General features: G+C 35.0%; 1 pseudogene across 1 annotated transcript; it reads right to left on the bottom strand.

Moving 5' to 3' along the window:
• Positions 1 to 11,042: 11,042 nt before the first annotated feature.
• On the bottom strand, positions 11,043 to 12,005 carry LOC308422384 (E3 ubiquitin-protein ligase RNF138-like; annotated as a pseudogene). The gene has a single exon. The product of its transcript is annotated as an E3 ubiquitin-protein ligase RNF138-like (transcript).
• Between the last annotated feature and the right edge of the window lie 1,996 nt (positions 12,006 to 14,001).

The following is a 14,001-nucleotide window of genomic DNA, read 5'->3' as shown; positions in this document are numbered from 1 at the left end:
GACATTAATTCAATCATTATTAAATACATGGGACTATAGTTGAGAATATGCACTGTAGGGTCAAGCTCAGGTCACTTGAAAAACAGTCTTAGAGATAGTTTCTGTTTCTTACAATATGGCCTTGCTCATAACAGGCATATAAATTTACTGTGAGATTGAGTTATTAATGCCACCATGTTTTCGCTATAATGCAAGACTACTTAGTTAGGTCACCATCTAAATGAGTTTGTCTTATTTAGAAATAATGATTCATTTTGAGTTGAAATTAACAGGGTGAGAGGTAATGTTTTTGTGAGAGTATCAGCCAGTCAGTGGTGTGACTAGTATGGCTGTTATGATCTCAGGAAAATCTGTGATACAAAAGGAATCGAGATATAGCTCTAACCATCTCCATGACTCAGTTCTAACTTGAGGCTAACTGTTTCCTAAAGCTTCAAGTTCTTTTAGGAAAAATATATAACACAATACATATGACACCATTCACATTAAATCATTTTAGAGATGTTAGTAATTTTACATTGTTAGTTGTGAAATTATTCTAATCAGAAAGTAACTGTAACTCAGTGGTTCCTATAAGAAATTTGCATTTCTAATTAATACCTGATTTTAATTACTAAGCAGATGATTCAGGCATTGTTGTCATCCTAAATGATTTATCAGTATGAAAGAAGTTAGGAATAGATAATGAGCTTTCCACTGAAATGTACCATTGTTACTGTGGAAAGACCAGATAATCACAGAAAATATAAATTTTACTTTAAGTGTTCACCAACAATGAAAACTACTAATTTAGTACCCAAACTGAAAGATTAAATTTAGAAAGTAGTCATTCTTAACCAGCATGGTGCTCAGCCAATAGGGGGATAGACAATAAAGTTAGTTCCCTTGGCAAAGAGTTCAAAGGATATTTTTCTAAGCCACACCAAGAAACAATGCAATAACTGAAGAAACTTCTCATGAGAAAGAATTGTCTCTTCTTAGGAAGGTATGAATAACATATTCCCTCAGATCAAGGCGAAATACCATGAATGATTTAATTTCAGGCACATGCAGGTGTAGAGGGTGAGAGACTGGAAAGAGAATGAAAGCTGACATTTTGTTTTTCTTTTTCTTTAAAAGAAAAAAACAAACTTTGCGAAATTACCTAAAGTCATTACCCTTTGATAGATACTTACTGTGCTGTGAAATTTAAATTTAGAAACATGTAATAGTGATCAATCTTTAATGAAACCGGCTGATAACCAGTGTCAAAGTAGCTTAATGCACATTAGTATTAAGTTTATAGACATCAGCTGGAATCTTAACTATAGTTATCTAGATTTATAGATTGCTGTAAATGATTTCCCCAAGCTTGCATTTCTCTACTAAATTGCCCTCATTTTATCAGTACTTCTTTAATTTAGAAGACATTCTTTCAGAAAAATCTCCTGACCTGTTTTAGTTCACAGAGAAGAGACTCAGTTCCTGAAACTCTGGCCAATTGACTTCATCTCCTCACATCCTAACTTTGACTAGACTGTGTAAACAATCTAGAATGTCTTTTGGGTTTCTCATCATCTTAGGAAGTTAACGAATAATTAAATTCAATGTAAGTTCTTTAAAAGCTTTATCAAAACTTTGTTTTAAGTAAGCCAGTAAGGTTTCCAGCAGCAACATCCTGGATTCTCTTATTTATTTATTAATCAGTAAAATATATGTTTTGTAGAAAAATATATTACTCCATGATTTCATACTAAAAGCTAAATTTGTAAATGTGTTTGACAATCAACTAATATTAATTTATTCATGTTATTTCAAAATTCTATTCTAGTAGATTTTCAAGTTTACCCAGAAATCCACACCCTTCTATTGTACCAGAGGCTCATGAATCAAGGAACAACACTCATGCCCAGATGTGAACCTGCCTGAGCTGGCTGAAGATTTTTATCAGTGAAGAAATTCTCACTTATGAGTAAGATGGATTAGATAGCTCTGAGGAACCTGTCCTAAATGATCTTCTAAGATAAACAACTTTCTAAAATGTGTTCTAATTCCAAAAATATCTTAATCAGTTCAAATTACAGAAAAATATCATTAGTGCTTGGACATCAGATTATATAAAAAGTACAAAAACTGTCAGAAAGAGTGTGAGCATTATGGCTCAAAGGTCTTCATTTCTATGTAAATATATGCCCATGACAATGAAGAGAAAGTAAATAACCATCCAGTGAATATGCTAATTAGAAATCTACCTTAAAGATTTGGTGTGAATGTTAACAACATAAATGCAAAATATTAGATAATTTAACAAGTAATATTATCATGGGTTCAGATGATGCTGAGTTCCTATTTCTAATATTTGAACCCTACCAAGTTGTGTTACTCAAAAAATTACTGCTTTGTTATAACTCAAATCTTAACCCTGACCTTTGAGCATATGTTTATTTAGTGGAGCATATATCATCTTTAAGATACAGTTATCTAAGGCTCTGCTCCTAAATAAATCTTCTCTGTCTACATTGTAGAATTTGGTTCATAGGCCTTCCTCACTGATATTTGCACTTGTGTCTACACACATTCCTTCAAGTGACTTTCACATATCTTTGCATGTTAAACTCTTTCATGTAGCACTCAACTCTTACTAGCCTTGGCTTCTTTACAGACAACTATGCACCACGGATTCTAAGTTTCACAGGACTGAGTGCTGTTTTAGTCACCTTCAAATGTGACTAACATGTTGACTTGGATATTATGAGAGCTTTAATAATGTGGCTCTCATAATAAATATAAAATAAATAAATACATACATGCATATATATAGATATTAATTTGATCAAACAAATAACTGGCAGAAAAAATTCACTTGTAAAAACTTGCATGAAAGTAGAAACATTTGAGACTGTTTTAATAGTGACACATGTATATGAAAAAATGTCCAGATGAACAAATAATGATTTTTAATGGCCCATACTGTAGTGGAAATGGTACCTAAGCAGCACTGAAATAGTAACTTGATTTCAGTTGAAATCGTATCTAACTGAGGTTGAAAGAATATACTTATATTGAGCATAGAAACTAACAATATTATATTGCATGTTCTTCATCTTGGGTTAGTATTTATCTGGGATTAGGAAAAAAATAATTATATTTTAAATATCAATGGCACTGTAATTATGGTGTTAGAATATCTTGCCTTTAGTTTATGATCTTGCTTACATGTTAGAATATAAATGGAGATCTACATAGTAGAGAATAAAATTTGTAAGGACCATAGGTATCAAGTCACAAATACAATAAGATTGACATTATTCAACAATGTAAGGTAACTCCCTTCATTTTTTTTCCTTTTTAAAATGATTGTGTAAGAGTATTTTGCCTTCATATATATAAAAACACTATATGTGTGCTGAGCCTGGTGGAGGCAAAGAAGAGGTTGTTAGGTGCTCTGGATTTAAAGTTTCAGACAGTTGTGAGCCATTCTGTTGATGCAATGAATGAAAACCCAGGCCCTTTAAAAGGGCAACAAGTGTTATTAACCACTCAACCATATCCCCAGACACATCCAACACTTGTGAAATAATGTTTCTTCCATTTCTAGTTGACTTGTGCAGGAGGACAAATAGAAACTGGTTTCATTATTTTACATGTAGTTGTCCAATTTTTTCAGAACCCTGTGTTGAATTTGTTATCTAACTAACGTTTAAAAATTAAGGTATTGAGCCATCTTAAGCATTTATCTAGTCCGTAGAGACGACTAGTTGCACTGCATGATGGGTGGACTCTTAGGTGTCAGTACTGCAGACATTTGATGTTGATTTCAGGTCACTTATATAAAGAGGGCCAAGGATCTTTTTCTCAATCACATTATCAAACACTGTGAGTGTGGGGCTGTGAGCATCTCATCCCCAGGACCTTATCTACTGTTAGGTATGGTAAGATGTCTGAAACTTGGAATCTGTCTTCTTCATCTGACAATTAATTAACAGCATTTCTAAAGTTGAAAGGCAGTTATTTAAAAATAACAGTTTTTATATATTTTCTTTAATTTATTTTGGTACTTTGCTGATAGTGAGATAATAAAATTATATTATATTGTAGACCATCTACACCTTATCCAAGGTATGCTTTGAACAAACAAAATGCAATATGAATATCAACAACAGCAAAAACATTAATCAGAATTACAAATTATCTTTAGTATTGTAATGTTTTAACTTGAGAAATATTTCATAAGGTATTGTTGTGTCTTCCAAGAGGCAAGTATAGATTTCTAAACTAGTTTTTTTTTTTTTTTTTTTTTTTTTTCTGGTATTATGGAAATCACTAGAAGCGAAAATACAAGAATAGTCTAGTACTTTAAGCAGAAAGTTAGAAACTTCTCAACCAAAACTGATAATGCAATATTGATATTATCCTTTTCAGAAAATCATTTCCTGATGCTGAAATTTCCCCTAAATATATACCTAAAAACCAAAAGAGTATAATCAGCCTTCTTCTGTAGTTATTTGGATCAGGACTTTCATTACTCTATAGAACCTTTGAAGCAAGAGGAAATTGTGCCCTATTGATGACCTATGTGTTTGGGTAAATTACCTTCTTTATATGTGACCTCTCAAATATGCATATAAATAGGAATGTGCATGAACTTAAGAAGACATTATTGGCACTCTTTGTTTTCCATACAAGGTATTTGTGCCTGAGGCACAACATCTAGCTGGATTTCATACTAAAGCTAATAAAATTTTACGAAATATTTTGATGACATGGCTTTAAATATGTTTTTTCAATATAGTAGGGAAATACTACTGATCATTTACATATTTCTTTCTGAAACAAAGCTAGCGTCTGGCATTTAACTCGCAACACGAATCCTATCCAGATGTCTCTTCTGAGTGGCTGCCATTCATTTTTGACTAGCATGCACTTTTCTGATTTGAGTCAGGATGATGGCCATGATCAGGATTCCAAGCTTTCATTATCTGTGCATTAACCAGTTCTTAAAGAATCAATATCATACCATCCAACTCCCAGGAAAAACAACAAATGATTGAAGAAAATGTTCAATGCCCAGTTTGTTTTTAATAGTAATGCTGTGATGTTTTACAAAAGTGAGATATTCAAGAAGTCAGCACATTGTATGTCACATATCTTAAAAAATGTTAGTCCTCCTTTTATTTAAACATACAGAACACAAATCAGAACAGACCAAAAAGAGTAAAACTTCAGGTGATTTCATTATTTTTTTTTTTTTTGTAAAATCGTATAAAGTTTTAGTTTAGCATTGCATTTTCTGAGTAACTATATATATATTTTAAAAATTCACAGCACTAAATACTGTAGTTGTGAAAGTTTCTCATAAATATTAGATTTCAAATTCACCACAAAAAGAGCATTTCTCCTTGGTCTATTTAATGTTATGTCATGGTTTGATTTTATCTACTATCTGTCACAGCTATGGACTTCTGATCAATATTATGACTGAAAAACTAAAATTCAACATTATTAGTATTGGCAGTCATATTCACTATGGAACTTTTACTTCTCAAAACAATTTTTCGTTCATAAATTTCATGCCAAATCGTTTTGGCTTACAAATATCTACACATACTGAATGCTGCTACTTTAACTGCTTCAATTCGAATTTATTCCATCACAAATGCTTATGCTACCGTATTTGATTTTATGAGAAAAATAAAAACCTGTGAGGATACATACTTATTTCAAAAAATATACTTGTTAATATAACCTATGATTTTAAAGTGGATGATTATAAAAACACACATTACATAAATCGAAGAACCAATGTATATGAGCCCGCACACAAACACACTTAGGTAACAATATATATATATATATATATATGTATATATATATATGTATACATATATATATATATATATATATATATATATATATATATATATATATATATATATATATATATACTCTTTTAGAATTTCATATTTTCAGCACCCAATGACAGATATATGTGGTGGTCACAGAACTAAGGTTTAGAAAGTACCATATAATTCAAACCCAGGGCAGAATCCTTAGCTTGCTTTCTAAGTTGCTTTCATTCAAAGTTCCTCAGGGCCTCCCTGAACATCAAGAGTGTTTCACTAATTTCTTAACGTGAATTGTTTTTCCTTGGGTACTTCAGACAAATTACCATTCTTCTCATGTGGATTCTTTCTGCTGTATGCTTAACAAATGATGTGGGAGTCTCCCACCTAATTTTGATTACATCTCAGCCAAGATATTACTCAGGTCACTCCCTTTCTCCTATTTATCAATAGACGGATTGACCCCAGTAAAACAAAAATAAACTCATTATTTGAAATAGAGTGAGATCATTTGCTGTTGTTAAGCTGAGCTTAGACAGATGTGTTGTCTTTACCACTTCATTCTGCAGTCAGTAATGAGGACACATAACATGCAATGGGAGAAGACACTTAATGCCACCATATCTCTATATGAGCAATGGGAGTAGAGAATGCCCTGGGCAGATCCGGGGTGATCGTTGATGCAGCCTATAAAGTCATAGTAATTGCTTTTGATAGTTGAAGATTTGAACTGATTCTGACATAAAATTATAATCATAAAATTTGAACTCTGATGTATATGCCTTTCTGGTACAAAGTGATTTTAATCTTGTAAACTTCTATGTATAAATAGTCTATTTGACCACAACAATAGCCTTATAAAAATATAGAATATATGTTTTAGCAGTATCTAAGGTACCTGAGTTGACTGGTGTTCACAGGCCAAAGACAAACCATTATAAGACCAAAATGGAAATTACCCTTAGCACACCTGCCCTCCTGATTTCAGTGAGAGCATTTGTTATCTAAGGGCCTGGGCTTGTGCTCATGATCTCTAACTTCCCTGGTGAGTGGCTGTAAAGGATCAGAGTGAGGTCAGGTGAATCTTTGTGCAGAGAGAGCAACAGAAAAACTTGAAACTTCTAAAGTCAGGGTATAATATAAAACAAAAACTACTTGCAGAGGGGAAAACAAGTGAGTGATAGAAAGTGATGATTAGGAAAGTTTTGTCATATACTTATAACATTTTAAATATATATATATATATATATATATATATATATATATATATATACATACATACATATATTATGTTTTATAATCAGGATATATTAAGGAAATTATACTATCTTGGATGTTGAAATGTATACTTTTGCTTTCACAAAAAAAAAAAAAAAAAATGCTTCATGGCTGATGGTTACAGCTTACATACAAAGAATTTTCCTCACATCTATGGGTTTCCTCATTCAGTAATCAGTCCCAGGAACAAAACAAAAATCAAATACAGCTCAAGAGGCATGGAAGGAAGAAGAAAATCCCTTACACAATTTCTAGACTGTCTTTCAAAGTGATGAAAATACTCGTAATAGCCCAGTTTCACATCGTTTAATATTTTATATATTGTTAGATGTTATTATTCTGATACAGTGGAACATTTTCACACATAGGGTAGATGTGGGAAGGTAAAAATAACTACACAGACACATATGTATGTTACAATAATTATGAAAAGGAGAGAATTTGTTTTGGGAGTGAAAGGCAGATATATATGGGGAAGCTGGAGAAAGGAAAACAATGGGGAGTGATGTTATTGTATCAAAGAATGTTGTTTTATAAAAGAATATTGAAAAAAGTTACTGTATAAAGAAATAATATTAATTTACATAGCATACAGAATGTTTCATAAGTAGTTTGAGAGATATTGGTAGTCACATGAAACTTTGATTGACATGTTTTGCTAGCACTTTCAGGGTCAAATGTTAACTGTTTTTTTAAATGGATATTCTATTTATTTACAGTTCAAATGTGATCCCCTTTCTGGGTTTCCCCACATCAAACCCCTTAAACCACCCCCCATGCTACTCTGCTTCTGTGATAGTTCTTCTCACCCACTGTCTCCCGCCTCACGGTGAAAGGATCTTCCTACACTGGAGCATCCAGTCTTCACATGACCAAGGGCCTCTCTTCACACTGATGACAGATAAAGCCCCTTCTCTCTTTCAGTCCTTCCCCTAACTCCCTGTGATCAGTCTGATGGTAGGCTTCCAGCATCCACATCTGTATTGGTCAGGATCTGACAGAGCCTCTGAAAAGACAGTTGTATCAGGCCCCTGTCATCAAGAACAGCTAGGTCTGGGTTTGATGTCTCTATGTGGGATGGATCCCCAGGTGGGGTAGTCTCTAGATGTCCTTTCCTTCAGTCTCTGCATCACTGTTTATCTTCATGTTTCCTTTAATATTTAAAAACATTTTATTAGATGTTCTCTTTAATTACATTTTGTATGTTAACCCCTTTACCACACTCTTACCCACCTCCTACTCCCCTTGCATCAGTAAAGGTGCTCCCTCTCCACCCATTCACACCCATTCCCACCTATGTGACATGACATTTCCCCACCCTGGGATAATGAGCCTTCACTGGACTAAAGGTCTCTCTCCCATTGATGCCAGACAATGGTATCCTCTACTACATATGCAACTAGAGCCATGGGTCTCTCCATGCATACTCATTCATTGGTGTTTTAGTCACTGGGAGCTCTGGAGGGTTTGGTTGGTTGATAATTTTATTCCCATGGGGTTGTAAGCCCTTTCTAGCTCCTTCATTGGGGTCCCTGTGCTCGTTCCTATGGTTAGCTACTGCTGTAACAGTTTATTTTGGAGATTGATGGATGCCCCTATCTCTCAAATGGGGGATATTCCTAACCTCTGCATATGATCTCAACAGGTTTTCCCTCCCCTTGTGGGGTATTTCTGCTAATGTATTCCCGTGGTATCCTCTCCATAGCTAAATGTTATTCTCAAGTATCATTAGTTTTATAGCATGAATCTGCCTGTAGCAAGTCAATCCACACAAACTCAGCTCATAGGTTTTCTGATTGTGTACACAGATTATTAGAAAGCCTTCATAGATCTCACACTGAGCATTCTCCTTTCCTGAATACCATATTCACTGTTTGAGAGACATAGTTCTTAGGATCATTTACATGTGCATATGTATTTGAGCAGCCAAAGCTGAAATACAATACACACAAAGTAACATTGGCATTTTCAAGCTTGCAAAGTAGTGTGTGTGTGTGTGTGTGTGTGTGTGTGTGTGAATATAGATGGTAAAGGTACTTGATATGATATAAGGAGGTGCAGAGAGGATACAATTTCAAATAAAATGTTCTGGGTAAACTATTAAGCCATAATAAATACATTCTGTCAAATTTATATTTGCTCATAAATATACAAGAAGAAGGTGATCTAAGAGTACATCACTAATATTCTAGTGAGACAGGCAATAATCTTTAATCATATAATGTGCCATGAGCTAGAGATGTCACAGTGGAGAGAATTTTCAAGTGGACTCCTATGAAAGCTAATGTAGACTATGGAGGTTTTAAATAATTTGAGCAACAGAACCCAACTCATGCAATTTCTCAGAAGAATACTGCAGAAAATGACCCTCTTGCACGTCCTGTTTTCGGACACTTTGTTATAGGCATCAGTCCATCCGAGGAGGCAAGAAGGAGAATGGGAGAGAATGGGGGATGGAAATAAACAGAAAAAAGTAACTGATTCAGGATTTGTCATCTATTTTGGATCAGGTATTCTGAATACAGGGCACAATTTCTACCTGGCTCGTAAACTGAGACATCTATCAGCCATTTGTTGAAATAAAGTAGGAAGTAGTTATTCTTCAGTCAGGTCTTCCTTGGGAAGCAGCTCATGTGGTTGATGTGGTGGGAAATGTCGCTTGGAGATAGTTGTGATTGATGATCTGTTGTAGTGCCCAATAGAGGAAGTTCTTTGCAGAAATTAATCAATTGACTATTTTTTAACAATCCCTATGCTCCAAATATCATTTATTCTTCCTCAGCTTAACCTGAGCAAGAAAACATTTTTATTATATAATCAAAGTTTCAAATACAGGCTTAGTGCCTCCAAAACCAAGCATCTCTCTCTCTCTCTCTCTTTTTTTTTTTTTGCACATCCAAAATTAACATTTTTATTAAATCAAGTTAAAAAAATGTTCATTGTAGAAAAGTCAACAAGGGTATTAAGAAAATCAAAATATACCTTTTGTACAATATATGTATATATTAGCAGCAAACTACTTTAGAGATCTTCTTTTGCGTTTAGTTATTTTAAATAAAGCATAACAGTGTTATGTTAGTGTGGAATGTCAGAATTCCCTCTTCACCCTTTACTCTGTGAACTGGCCTTCTCTACAATACTTTATACCAAAGATTAAGAGCAAACTTGGTTTTGACTAAAATGTAGTGAACAGTAGATGGTAAAATCTCTCACCACACATCAGCTATGAATCATTTTCAAATATAACAACTGAGCACCATTTAACACATTTTTCAGGTGTAATAACAGCCAACTGGACCATACATTTGGCTTACTGTTTTAAAAACTTGGTAACATACAAAATTTTAAACAAATGAGATAAATACTTCAATCCTATATTGCTTGTCCATTATTAAAACTCTTTAATAGAAATTCTATACATAACCTGACAAACTCTAGGCAAAGATATATATGTGTGTATATACATGCAAAAGTCTATGTACATATCCACATACATCTGCAACTTTGGATTTTTAAAAAACAAAGTGTATGTATCACACACTGACTAAAAGTTTCATCAGCTAGTGAGAAACACTGACTACAAAGGACTGTCCTATAACATATTTAGTTTACAAATTACTCAACCTAGATTGAAATAACCACCAAAGAAAACTTTTCCTCTTTTACTGATATGTTCTTCTAATAGCAAAAAAAAAAAGAAACATTTGTACAATACGCTTTCAAAGTCAAAATTATTAAAGAAATCTCACCAGTCTTCAAAAATACTAAACATTATATAAATACAATTTTCTTATTGTATTCCTCAGCTAGAATCTCTACTTTAAAAAAAAAATCCCTTTGGATTATCCCACTTAGCGTTTCAAGTTTCCATTCTGCAGTTCTGACAAACGGCTCAGGTTTATTAGTTTTATAGGAATCACATCGTTCAGAATTTGCTGTTATCTCTGTACTAAATAGAAGGAACTATACCAAATATCAAAGACAACTTAAAGAAACATTCAGAATATGTAATACAAGGAATTAAAAAACAGATTCCCTTGTCACCACACAAGTGAAATACAACCCTTTCCATGCTGTTAAAGTATTTGTCTAGAAAATGGAATTAGGGTGGCCCACCTTTATTTTCAATTAAAAACCTAATACAGTAAGTAGACTGATTATTATTTTTATTAATAAGCACAGCAAATTACTGAAAACGGTGACTTCATGTCTTCTCCTTAAAGATGGCACTTGTAGGTAGCAAGGAGGCAGAGATGTCTGTACACATCACATGTTTACTTGAAAAGACTCTTCCACAGCAGTTTGATACTGGGTTTCCTCATCTAGCTGAAGATTCACAGGAACTATCTGAAATAGGTGGTTACTATTACAGTGATCCAATAAACGTTGTCAGGTGAAATTTGACTCTTGACATAAGGGACACTTAAAGGTGGGATGCACAGTAGAACTTGTATCCTCTTGATAAGTTTCTGTATTATCAGATGCAGATGTGTCACTCCTATTACTGCTCCTTACTGAATCTTGAGAAATCTTAAAGTTTGGAATGACAGAAGAAACACCATATTCATCCTGATACTTCTTACAAGATTTGTAATGATGTCTCATGCGATAGAATTTAATCTTTTTTGAACAGCATCTGCAGCTACCAGAAACCTTCCTCATAATTTCTTCAAGATCTACGGCCCGTTCCGGACATGCTCTTTCTCTTCTAGTCACACTTCCTCGACATAGGGGACAATGTATTCCACTTTCTCTCATTGAAGTCAGGAAACATTTTCTACAGAAAACGTGCTGACAGGCCCCGGTCCGCACCGGCGTCTTGAGCACCTCCTGACAGACAGGGCAGTAGAAGTCATCTTCCGTGTAGGACGTGGCCACCGAGAGCTCCTCGGACATGGCGAGGGGTGGGCGGGAGAGGCGACGGCGCCGGCAGGAGCCGAGGTGCTGGTGGTGGTAGTGATGGTGGTGGTGGCGGCAGAGGCGGCGGCCCAGAGCCCGACGCCCAGAGAGAGCCCTCAGATGCCCTGGGCCCCGCCGGGCCTCACGCTCCGTCTCCATCTCCGGCCCACAGAGCGGTGGTCCTGCGCTGTCTCCTGGTTTCAGTCCCGGGGTACGCAGGCCTCATGGGACTAGGCCCCAGGGAGGCTCATGGAGCACCGTGAAGCCCCCACCCCCGGAGCTGGAGTCCCGCATCTCTCTTAAGCACCAATATTACTTGCATAATATTTGTCCCACTATTTATAGAGTAAAATCTTCTTAAAGCCATATTGGTTGAATATGCTTGGCTCAGAGACCAACACTACCTTATTTGAGTAGGAGTGACTGTTGGAGGATATGTGCCACTTTGGAAGTGGACTTTGAGAGCCTTCTTCTAGCTGCCTGGAGAACCACTCTTAGCAGTTTTCAGATGAAGATGTAGAACTCTCAGCTATTCCTGCACCATGCCTGCTTAGACACTACCATGCTCTGTCCTTGATGATAATATTCTGAACTTCTGAAACTCAAACCAGCCCAAATGAAATTTCCTTATAAGAGCTGCCTTGGTCAAGGTATTTGTTCCTAGCATTAAAAGCATAACTAAGACAATCATTTAGTAGTTCATTGAGCAAATTATGACTTCTAATATTGCTTTCTGGTTATTGCAAAGTAAACCTAAACAAAGTGAAAATTTAATGATCTTTAATGTTGATTTAAAAAATATATAAAATTGTAAGAGGTACAAAATAATTTGATAAATGGTAATATCCAGAAGTAAGCATTTATTGGGAAGAATTTTGTTCTCAGTAAAAGTTCCATGTAAGTAATATGTTTTAATATTTAGTGTGTGCGTGTGTGTACACACGTGCATGTGCCATAGTGTTTAATGATTTGATCAGCAAGCTAGACTTGGTTTTCACATTCTACTACCTAGGTTATAGGATTTGAATAAGGGTAACAAACTTAACAGCTAATGCCCCTAGACACTAATCTACCTGATTGATATGCACATAAGTCTTCGTAGAGAATCCTCACCATGTTAGTATAACAAATTGACTCAAATATTTAATATAGAATTGCATATCACTATATACCATTACAGATAATTACCCAATTAACCTGCATGGGTAGACAATATTACATCCCAAAGATGTGGACAATTCTATAACAATTACAGTGATACACATGCCATTTACCTTGGATCTTCTCTATAACTACATGGTAAGACACTATTGCTGAAGTCATCACACACTTCAGCAGCAGAACACTGAGGAAACAGTCTCAAACCAACTGGAACCATTCCTCTTTTGCTAGTCAGCTTTCATAGTACTTGACGGTACTATTCAGCCTTCTTGAAGAGGAAAAAAAATGGTTGTACCCAGAAATGAATGGACATGAAACATCACACTATCAACTTTTCAGGAACAAGATGTCCACTGAGGCAATAGAGACCCAATTGCTATAGAGGAACCAATCACTTTTTGTTGGGATGTCAGGCCTATTTCAAAAGTTTTCATATCTGATGTAGTAATTCTGGTCAAATGCCCATGGCTAGAGGGATCATAGGCTTCAGAATAGAACTGCCCATTGTTACATTGTAAAGTGGTCTTGTTTTCAAAGGGCTACATATTCAGTTTATACACATAGAACTAGGCTGCTCTCAACCTTGGTAATAAAAGCTTTCCCTCACCCCACTCCCAGCGGACAGCAGTCAATGGTAAGATGTATAACTAACCGATAAAAGTACCGAAAATAAGAAACTGAATTTTTAGTATCTATAACAAGAAATACTCTGCCACCAACACTTACATTCAAAGAAAATTATGAAAGAGAAAGCATAAAGTGTGTAAGAGCCAGAAGATGTGGAAGGATGTGCTACAAGGCTGTTTTCTTGCTATGTCAGGGTGATCACAGTCCTGAAACA

Source organism: Micromys minutus, assembly GCF_963924665.1.
Source record: "Micromys minutus genome assembly, chromosome: 7".
In the NCBI taxonomy this organism is placed as follows: Eukaryota; Metazoa; Chordata; class Mammalia; order Rodentia; family Muridae; genus Micromys; species Micromys minutus.
Note: the sequence above shows the minus strand (reverse complement) of the source record. Positions and strands in the feature narration are given on the sequence as shown.